This window comes from Anas platyrhynchos, chromosome 3 (genome assembly GCF_047663525.1).
Source record: "Anas platyrhynchos isolate ZD024472 breed Pekin duck chromosome 3, IASCAAS_PekinDuck_T2T, whole genome shotgun sequence".
Lineage (NCBI taxonomy): Eukaryota > Metazoa > Chordata > Aves > Anseriformes > Anatidae > Anas > Anas platyrhynchos.
In genome coordinates, this window is record NC_092589.1 from 37792637 (window position 1) to 37801522 (window position 8886).

Genomic DNA, 8886 nt, shown 5'->3' on the forward strand with positions numbered 1-8886 from the left:
CTTTCCTGCTTTCCTGCAGGCCTCCTGTAGGCACTGGAAGGCTGCTGTAAGGTCTTCCCGGCACCTTCTCTTCTCCAGGCTGAACAACCCCAACTCTCTCAACCTGTCAACAGCCACCTGATTATTTTTGTGACCCTCCTCTGGACTCACTCCAACAGGTTGTATTGTTGTACCACGTAAACAGGGTTTATGTGGCCAGGTTTTTGGTAGCAGGGGTCTGCAGGGATGGACTCTGTGAGAAGCGTCCAAAAGCTGCCCCATAATCCATGTTAGATAAAGGCCAGTTGCGGCTAGCTTCAAAAGGGACCTGCTGCTAGCCACAGCTGAGACAATAAACATTGTTTTTTGCACCTCTGTGAGAGTAGATTTTAGAAAGAAAAACAAACAAAAAAACTGCTGTGCAATAGCAGATGGTAGAATCAGCCCCGCAGCCCCCAAGTCCAGTGCAGAAGGAGGGCAGGAGGTGCTCCAGTCATGGAGCAGAATTTCCCCTGTGGCCTGTTGAGAGGCCTCTGGTGGAGCAAATATGATGGACAGTTCCCTCAGAACTTTCAGGTGCATCTTATGAGTTCCAATGAATTGAGTATTTTCAGGTTCCTTGGTTGGGCTTGCACCTGATCTTCTCCTACAGTGGGCAGTTCTTTTTAAGGATCTCAGTTCTCTTTAAGGCCTCAGGAATAGATCTCAAAGTTTGAAGTTTGACTACTATCCTTAAAGAAAGATCTGAATGGGACCGAGTTTTTGGTAGTTCAGATAGAGAAGTGTTGGGACCGGACTGGAAGACTGTAGAAGAATATTGGTATCAAACCAACATCATTGTCATAAAAAATAAATAATAATAATAAAAAAATCTTTACTTAGCATGCTTTCACTGTTCCTTTCTACTGAATTACCAAAACAGCTCACTAGCTATTGACTATTATTTCTCCAGTTTTCTTATTTATTTGTTCTCATAAGCTCCTGTAAATCAAATATTCTGAATACCAATATCCCACATCTTTTAGAAATTATAACCCTTTGTCAACCAGAAATAAACAGTAAACTTCTTGTATTCTGTTTACCTTATATTATCAAAAGTTGTATGTAGAGATAGCATTCACAATAGCTTCCATTTAAGTAGTGAATATATTACCATACATTCCAAAATAAAGTAATAAAACTGAAACAATAAAAATCAATTTTGTACTTTCAAATAAATCTGGGCAGTAGGTATGTTTAGGGAAAAATAGTGAGTAAGCATAGATTTTAATAAAGACAAAAATCAATTCCGAATAGCACTACTCACCTTCCCTCCTTTGGAGCAGACTACACTGCCATCACTGTCAACTCTGTCACAGCAAAGACTAGCCTACAAGTCTGTAACATCTCCCATGTGCATATCACTAATTAGCTGCAGCGCAGAAGCATGTTCGGATTTTAGCTACACAAAATAACAACCCAAGCGTACGGATTATGACAACAGACAAATTTTAATGTCTTGGAATCACAAAGTGTTGGTAGCTGTGGCATTCCCCAGCCCACACAGAGAACAAGGAGAATGTTTTGCTCTGTTAATATATCTTCTTATTTGAGGAAGCCAGGGGTTTTACAAGTGGAAAGTAACATTCCAGCTCCGAGGAAGAGTCACAAGATCTGGATATCACTTAGGTTCTGCCTAACTGTTAAAATGGGGTGTATGTTTTCTGTGCATGGATGGATTGCACTTTTAATGAAGTGTGCCTCCCTGGGAAGTAGGTATAATTAAACCCCATTTGCACATGAGGAAAGGAAACCATTAAAGGGTGAAATGACTTGCCCAAACTCAGAATGAGCCATAAGAGTGCTGGCTAAGAAGTCAAAAATCTGCATAAACTCATGAACAAAATCATAGAATGGCTGAGGTTGGAAGGAACCTCTGGTGGATCCAACCCCCTGTTCAAGCAGGGCCATCTGTCATTTTTGCTGCTGCTTTTGTCTTGTTCCATACGAGGCAATGTAACATGCTGCTGTGAAAATAACCTTCATCATTCCTTGACACTCCCATATGAACCTCTTCTTCATGTTTTTCAGTGACATAAGTTTCTGTTGCAGCTGAGAGACCAAGAGAGAAGTCTAAGGGGAGCAAGGATGTGGCAAAGAATATTTAGAAATAAGGAATTACATCATACTCAGATTCTGCCTTCTGACTCTCCATAATATCCTTCCACTCAAATGTGAGCTCTCATCCATACCTCTTCTTTCTCTAACTCCACTGTTTGCTCATTGCTTCATACATTCTTTCATGAAATAAGTCTCTGTCCTTCAGTGTACATAATGACAATGATTGCCTTTCACATCTATTTAAAAAAATACTTTTTTTTTATGATACATTGTCATCTCTTTGCAGTTTTCTCTCCTTCACTTCCCCCATCTTTTTCCTCAGTGGTGACTCAGTTTCTGGGAGCACTCTTAAGTGATGCAAAAAATGACTTTCAAGAACTCAGCCTAGTGAGAGCATTCTGTGGAGAGCAGAATTTGGCTTTATACATGTTTGATCCCAGCGTGAGCCAGTGGGAGGAGAGAGCCAAATGAAGCATGTTTCTTTGCTATTCCTGAACTAAGAAAGCCATAGAAATCCTCTTTGTTCAAGGGCAGGAGAAATCCCTATGTAACAGGGAGAACATGAGAATATCATGTCATACTTATTGTCACTATGTATGTCTCTTTTTATGTTTAGAAGAGATTAAACAATTGGTTTAAAATCTTTTCTGGGGACTGAGAGAGGAACGTGGAGGTAGTTTGACTCTTATACGCCAATGTGCTATTTGATGCATTGTGTACTGTAAGTGAGCTAAGCTGTAGACTTGAAGTTCTTTGTCAGAGACAACAACAACAACAATCATTGATTGCACATTACTTTTGAGATCTGATATCTGCTTTGGAAACAGTGTTGGAAGAAGATGGTGGTTAGAACTTGTTTTTCTGTTCTGAAAAATAGATGCTGATGGAAGCAGCTGACAACTGGATGAGAAGGATAAGACAATGAGGCAAAATGTTTTCTGCCTTTGTAGCCCTGGGCTAGGAGATATGCATCTTTTTGGCATGAACACATCAGCATTTTGTCCATCTTTTACTGCTGCTGCTCCCTGACCTTATAAGAAGATGAAGTCTTAGAGTCTCCTTTCAACAGTGTGAGACCATTGACTCAGAATGAAAAGAAATTAAATGCTAGAGAAAAAGCAGTCACCCTTCTGCAGGTAATGTGCAAAGAGGTGACTCTGAGGGTACTGGAGGAAGATCACGCATCCCAAGCATGAATAGAGACTCTGCAATGAGTAGAGACACGTACACATGCATAATGAGTCTTAATTCAGCTCTGGAACCACAGCACAAGAAGGACATCGACTTTGTGGAGTGAATCACAAAAGAGACAGAGGAGGATCACAAAAATAATCAGACAGATGTTGAAGACAAACTGAGGGAGTTGGGGTTGTCCAGCCTGGAGAAGAGAAGGCACCAGGGGGACTTTATAGCAGCTTTCCAGTGCCTAAAGGGATCTACAGGAAAGCTGAGAAGGGACTGTGCATCAGCAGTGATGAAACAAGGGATAATAACTTTAAAATGAAAGAGGGTAGGTTAAGATTAGTCATTAGGAATAAATTCTTTACCCTGAGGGTGGTGAGGCACTGAAACAGGTTGCCCAGAGAAGCTGTGAATGCCCCATCTCTAGAGGTGTTCAGGGCCAGGCTGGATGAGGCTTTGTGCAGCCTGGTCTAGTGGAAGGTGTTCCTGGCCATGGCAGGGAGGTTGGAATTAGATGATCTTTAAGGTCACGTCCAGTCCAAAACCTTTGCATTATGATTGTACGAAAGTAGATTGTTTCATGGAGAACTTTTTTTTTTTTTTTTTTTTTTTTTCAACCACAGGGCTGTTCCTTTATTTTCCAGTGTCCAGGAAGACAAATTACTCAAAATCCAAATAGATGTTTATGAAAGGTTCCATGCACCAAACAGTGAAGAATTTGGATGTATTGAGACCTTTTTAGGTCAGGGAAGATTAGATTTGTATTTTATGAAGACTGAAATCCATTATAAAAGAGACACACACATTTAGACATAGATTAATATTTTAATGGTCTTTATTGACCAACAAACCAGGTACATTTTAGTCCTTTGTTCTGATATGCCAGTTAGTGATTGTATTATGAAACAAGATAATAAACTTGATGCTTCTGTGGTGTGATCAAGCCACATTGTATGTTCTCCTCCACAGAGAAAAAGTGTCACTGCCTAATTTTTACCCGTTCAAAACGAGTAACCCTTATTTCAAGGACAGTCCATATCCACTGTCTCTCCCTGTACAGTTGTAGAGAAACCCTGCCACTTCCAACCTACCAGATCCATCCGTGACAGTTCTCATACCTTGCAATATGCCATCTAGTGACCTCTGAAAACGAATGGATCGTTCTGTTTGCTTTGCTCCCCCCTAGAAGTCAAGACATGACTGACGACTTAATCCACTTTTCTATTCCTAAAAGGAGTAACCTCTGTGTTTGCAAGCAAAGTAGTGTTTTCTTTATGCTGAGTTTTAGAATCTGGAAAATTAAGACAACTAATGACCAGAACCCTCAACACTACACAGCAGTAATCATGACTCAAATGTAGATTAGGTGTGTCACCTATGCTTGATGACTTCACAGAGAAACATCCTTCTTATTTCCTTGTGTTTATTGTTCAGTTTTACATGTATATACACCTAAAGTTTTGTGTCAAAGAACTGTAACATCTCTAACTATAAATCTGTTGACAAGGTTTCTCTCATTACCTGTATATTCAAAATTGACTCAAAGTGCACTATCTGCCAACAAAATTTTCTTCCCATTGTTCATGAGATCTGGGATAAATAATCATAATCACATCACCCATTATTTGAGTATAGCTATCTGTGGACTATGATGGAGAAACTGAGAAACTTCTGTCCTCTTAAGCTAAGAGGACAAAGTACTAATTGAAGTAATGCCCTGTTCTAATATCTAAATATTACCAATGACATTCAGAAACATGTTTAAAATAAAAAAATAATAAAAAGAATGAAAGTAATGCAAAAGACATAGCTTCTAAAAAAAGGAATGATACATTTCATGTATACATATTATCATAAATACTATCTTTCAAGACTTCAGAAAGACTTGCTAGAAACAAAGAATGATAGATATATAATAGCTGTGCAAACTTCTTTCCCTTCTTGGTAGGATTAGTCAAGCTGAGCATTATACATAGTGCTAGAATACATAATCATTGTTAACACTAGAAAAACACTTCTTAGATGGAAAGGCCTGACAAAGTACCTGATAGGATGTACTGTGTAAGTACAAATTCAGTGTGTTCAAGGACTGAATGCAATCTTTTAGAGCTCCATGGCTTGGTCTATGTAGACATAGACATGGTTGATTAAAAATGGCACAAAACTAATAAATTATTTGATTTTCAAAGTTTTTATTTGCATCTCCTATCTACAGATGTTGAGACACTGCACATTGATATAACCATTCTTTAAAAAATTATCAAGCAGAGCCTTTTGCTTTGTTAGAGAAAAAAGCCATCTTGAGGAACTGAAGACATATTTTTGAAAAGGACTACCGGTAGGAGACAGCAAGAAAAAAGAGTGAAGTCGGAGATACCAAAAAACAAGGACAAAAATAAAACATAAATATGAAGACTTGTAAAAAAAAAATAATAATAAATAAATAAATAAATAAATAAATAAATAAATAAATAAAAATCCGTTCTCCTTATGCATTAAGTTCTGTGCTTACCCATTCATTGAAACAGATTTATCCTCACAAATGGCTCATGCTTTTGAACAGAATGTTTTTCATGAGAATGAAGCCAAGGGGGAATCGAAGTATTTTCATGGCAAACAGGTTTGTTCTATCCTATTCTGAGTAGAACTGATATTAGCTGTGTTATGCAAAATGGCAGCTCATGGGCATAGGAATAGACAATTTTCTTGTGAGCAGATGCAAGTTCAGCCTGGATCCAAATGAAATTACAAGTCCAGAGGCACAGTCAAGAAATAGAGAAAATATATTTTTTGAGGGAGTTGAAAGAGGAGGAGAGAAGACAGAAGTGAGCAATTTTTGCCCTTTCTTTAAAGTCACACAGAATGGGTGCACATTCCAGTGATTCCAAGTGAAGCAGAAATCCTTGTTGTGAAATTATGGGGAAAGCAGATGGTTCTCATTGTCTTGAAATTTCCCTTTGAAATTGGTTTATGGTAGTACCAGCAAAAACATTGCAGATAGAATCAGGGAACAGACATGAACCAGATTTACAGTGAAGTGAGGTAGAAAACAGGTGAGGATGGATTTTTTCCTAGCTCTTCCCAGCTTCATAATAAAAGGTTTTCAGAGCTCTAATTATAAATCAAAGCTCGAGTTCTTCCATGAATCAGCCTTTGAAGAAGAAGCTGCAATTTTTCCCTTTAAAGCATTTCCTCAACCAGATATTTGGATGGAGAAAGGGCAATTTCCCACGTTTTACAAGGTGGGCAGAGACAGTCAGCTGCAAAGAATAAGGCAGCTAAGATGACCCACATTAAAGAGAGGCATGAACAAGCTGGTGAATAGCTCAGTCTGGTGAATTAATTTTTTCTCCTCATCCAACAGCTGCGGTAAGACACCAAATGCAAAAATGAGTTTCACTGCTAACAGAAAAAGATGTTTGGGTCCAATCTATGACACAAAGATGTTGTGTGGGGAAAGGACAGATACATGTAGAGGATCCTCCACATGATTTGGATGGAAGGATTTTGGCTCAGTCAGGGGGTTGATGTGTGATGTTAAACACATTGCCTATCTCACTATAATTTTACTTTCTCTAAAGTGTAGCTGATAGAGGTAAATTCTAGCACTGGTGTGTAGGGAATATGAGATCCATGGAGGGTTATGAAACATTCAGATACTGAAAACTGAGAATAGAAAAATTTAGCTATGTAGAAAATACATGTATTCTCATTTACCACAAGATGCAAATAATTTCTTGAAAAAGAAAAAGCATAATGATTCTATCTAGATGGCTCTACCCTCTTCATAAAACTCTAACATCTGGGCAAAAGCTATATGGAACTTGTCACAAGTTCTGGCATTTTAGAAGGCTCTTTGTGTTTTACAGAGCTCATTCACTCTGTTCCCATAACGGTTTCTGCTGCACTTACTTTTCAAGAACCAAAGCTTTCAGATCATTAATTGTAGGAAAAATTCTACATTAATGATATTGTGAGTAAAGCAGTCTTGTTATTCAACTGTATTTTTGTTTTGACCTTACTAAAAAGGTCTTATCTCTTTGAAAATGGGGTAGATGAACCTCTGAGACCATATTTACACTATGCCCCACAGTGAATGTAAGTTAGGAGCAACTTTAAAAAAAAAAAAAAAAAAAAGAAAAGAAAAAAAAGGAGCAAATTGACAAAAACAAACAAACAAACAAACAAAACAGTTCATATGAGACTTAGGTAACCAACCTCTGGGCTATTACATTTCACAGAACTCAAATATTGTTAATAGCAAGTCATGTGTGTAGTCCTAGATCAGTTATAATGGCTTGGATTTTTACAATCATCAAAGGATACTTCTGAGGTACCACACTTGAGAAGAATTAAAGAGAAGTACAACTATGATCAATGTCTCTGCTTTACCTGACAATTTCATACATTTTAACCTTTTCCCTAATAGCTTTCCAATACCTCAAAAGCTTTCCTCATCACAGGAGCCTGGGGAAGAAATGCCCTGCAGGAACAGCTTTCTGTCCTAAGAATGGCAATGAATGTCTGTTCTCAAAGCCGTGTCCAACTGTAGGCAGTCTTTCCTTACAGCAGTAGAAAAAAAATAAAAATAAATAAATAAAGTTTACCTGAACTGTCTACATCATTCACAAGGCGCCTCCAGGAAAATACCTGTAAAAAGAAATATCGTCATTAGTACAGTATGAGGAGCAGAATGATTGTAGGATTTTATTTTATTTTTAAATCATACTTAGTTCTGCCATGGAGACAAGCTTTGGCAGGCTTAACAGCCTAGATTCTAGAATGTCTCCCATCTGAAAATGATAATTTCATTCAAGGGGATAAGCCAATAATAAAAAGTTATAAAACTGATTAGAAGAATGGGAATGCTTCATTTTGCGAGGTTTATTTTTCTCTCTCTCCCCCCCCCCCAAAAAAAAATAAAAAAAATAATAGTGACAGAGCCTTTATTTGGTCTAAAGTAGAAAGGCAGGAAAAAAATAAAAACGGGATGCAACACTTAAGAAACCTAAGCAGAAAAAAATCTTATGTACATTGCATGTTGAATTCATTTTTACACTGCAAAATGAGGAATAAGTCCTCCGAGCAATGGAGGATAGTTCAGTTCAGATGGATTCAGGTATAGTTTCCAGCTGGCACCAAAGTCTTCAGTTCACTCAGTAACATAAACTACACTTTTTCCAGTACGTTAGAGTCTGATAAGTACCTCTGGATCACAGTGAATGTCATCTCATTGTGCTGTAGAATATGAATTGAGTTCATAATAACCAGAGTGGGTAAAATAATTCTTAATGAAAATTTCTTCTCATTCATAGACTCATTTTAAAAATATGTTGTTCACACTGACTATTTGCAGCTATTTAATACGTGACTTATGTGCACTTACTGTACCCTATGGACAGCATCTTTTGTTGACTAATGCAATGGCTACTGAATCTTGTAGGTATATAATATGTCTATTCTTGTCTCACACCACCTTAGAAAGTGTTTTAAAAGAATGTAACACCCTTTAAAATAAGATGTTTGAGTGTACCACCTCCTTGGCAATGTAAACTCTGCTTAAAGCAATAGGGCAGAAAGGTAATTATTGATTCTCCTGTAGATAAATTATTCAGTCGCCTCATA

General features: G+C 37.8%; 1 long non-coding RNA gene across 2 annotated transcripts in view; it reads left to right on the forward strand.

Annotated features, from left to right (window-relative positions):
* The window catches only part of LOC140002142 (uncharacterized), a 29654-nt gene extending 23951 nt beyond the window's left edge, over window positions 1-5703 (forward strand). The window contains exon 4 of one of the 2 annotated variants that reach the window (XR_011808175.1): window positions 2957-5703. This is a non-coding gene — a long non-coding RNA (uncharacterized lncRNA). The other variant, XR_011808174.1, reaches the window with a different exon arrangement.
* Window positions 5704-8886: the final 3183 nt, after the last annotated feature.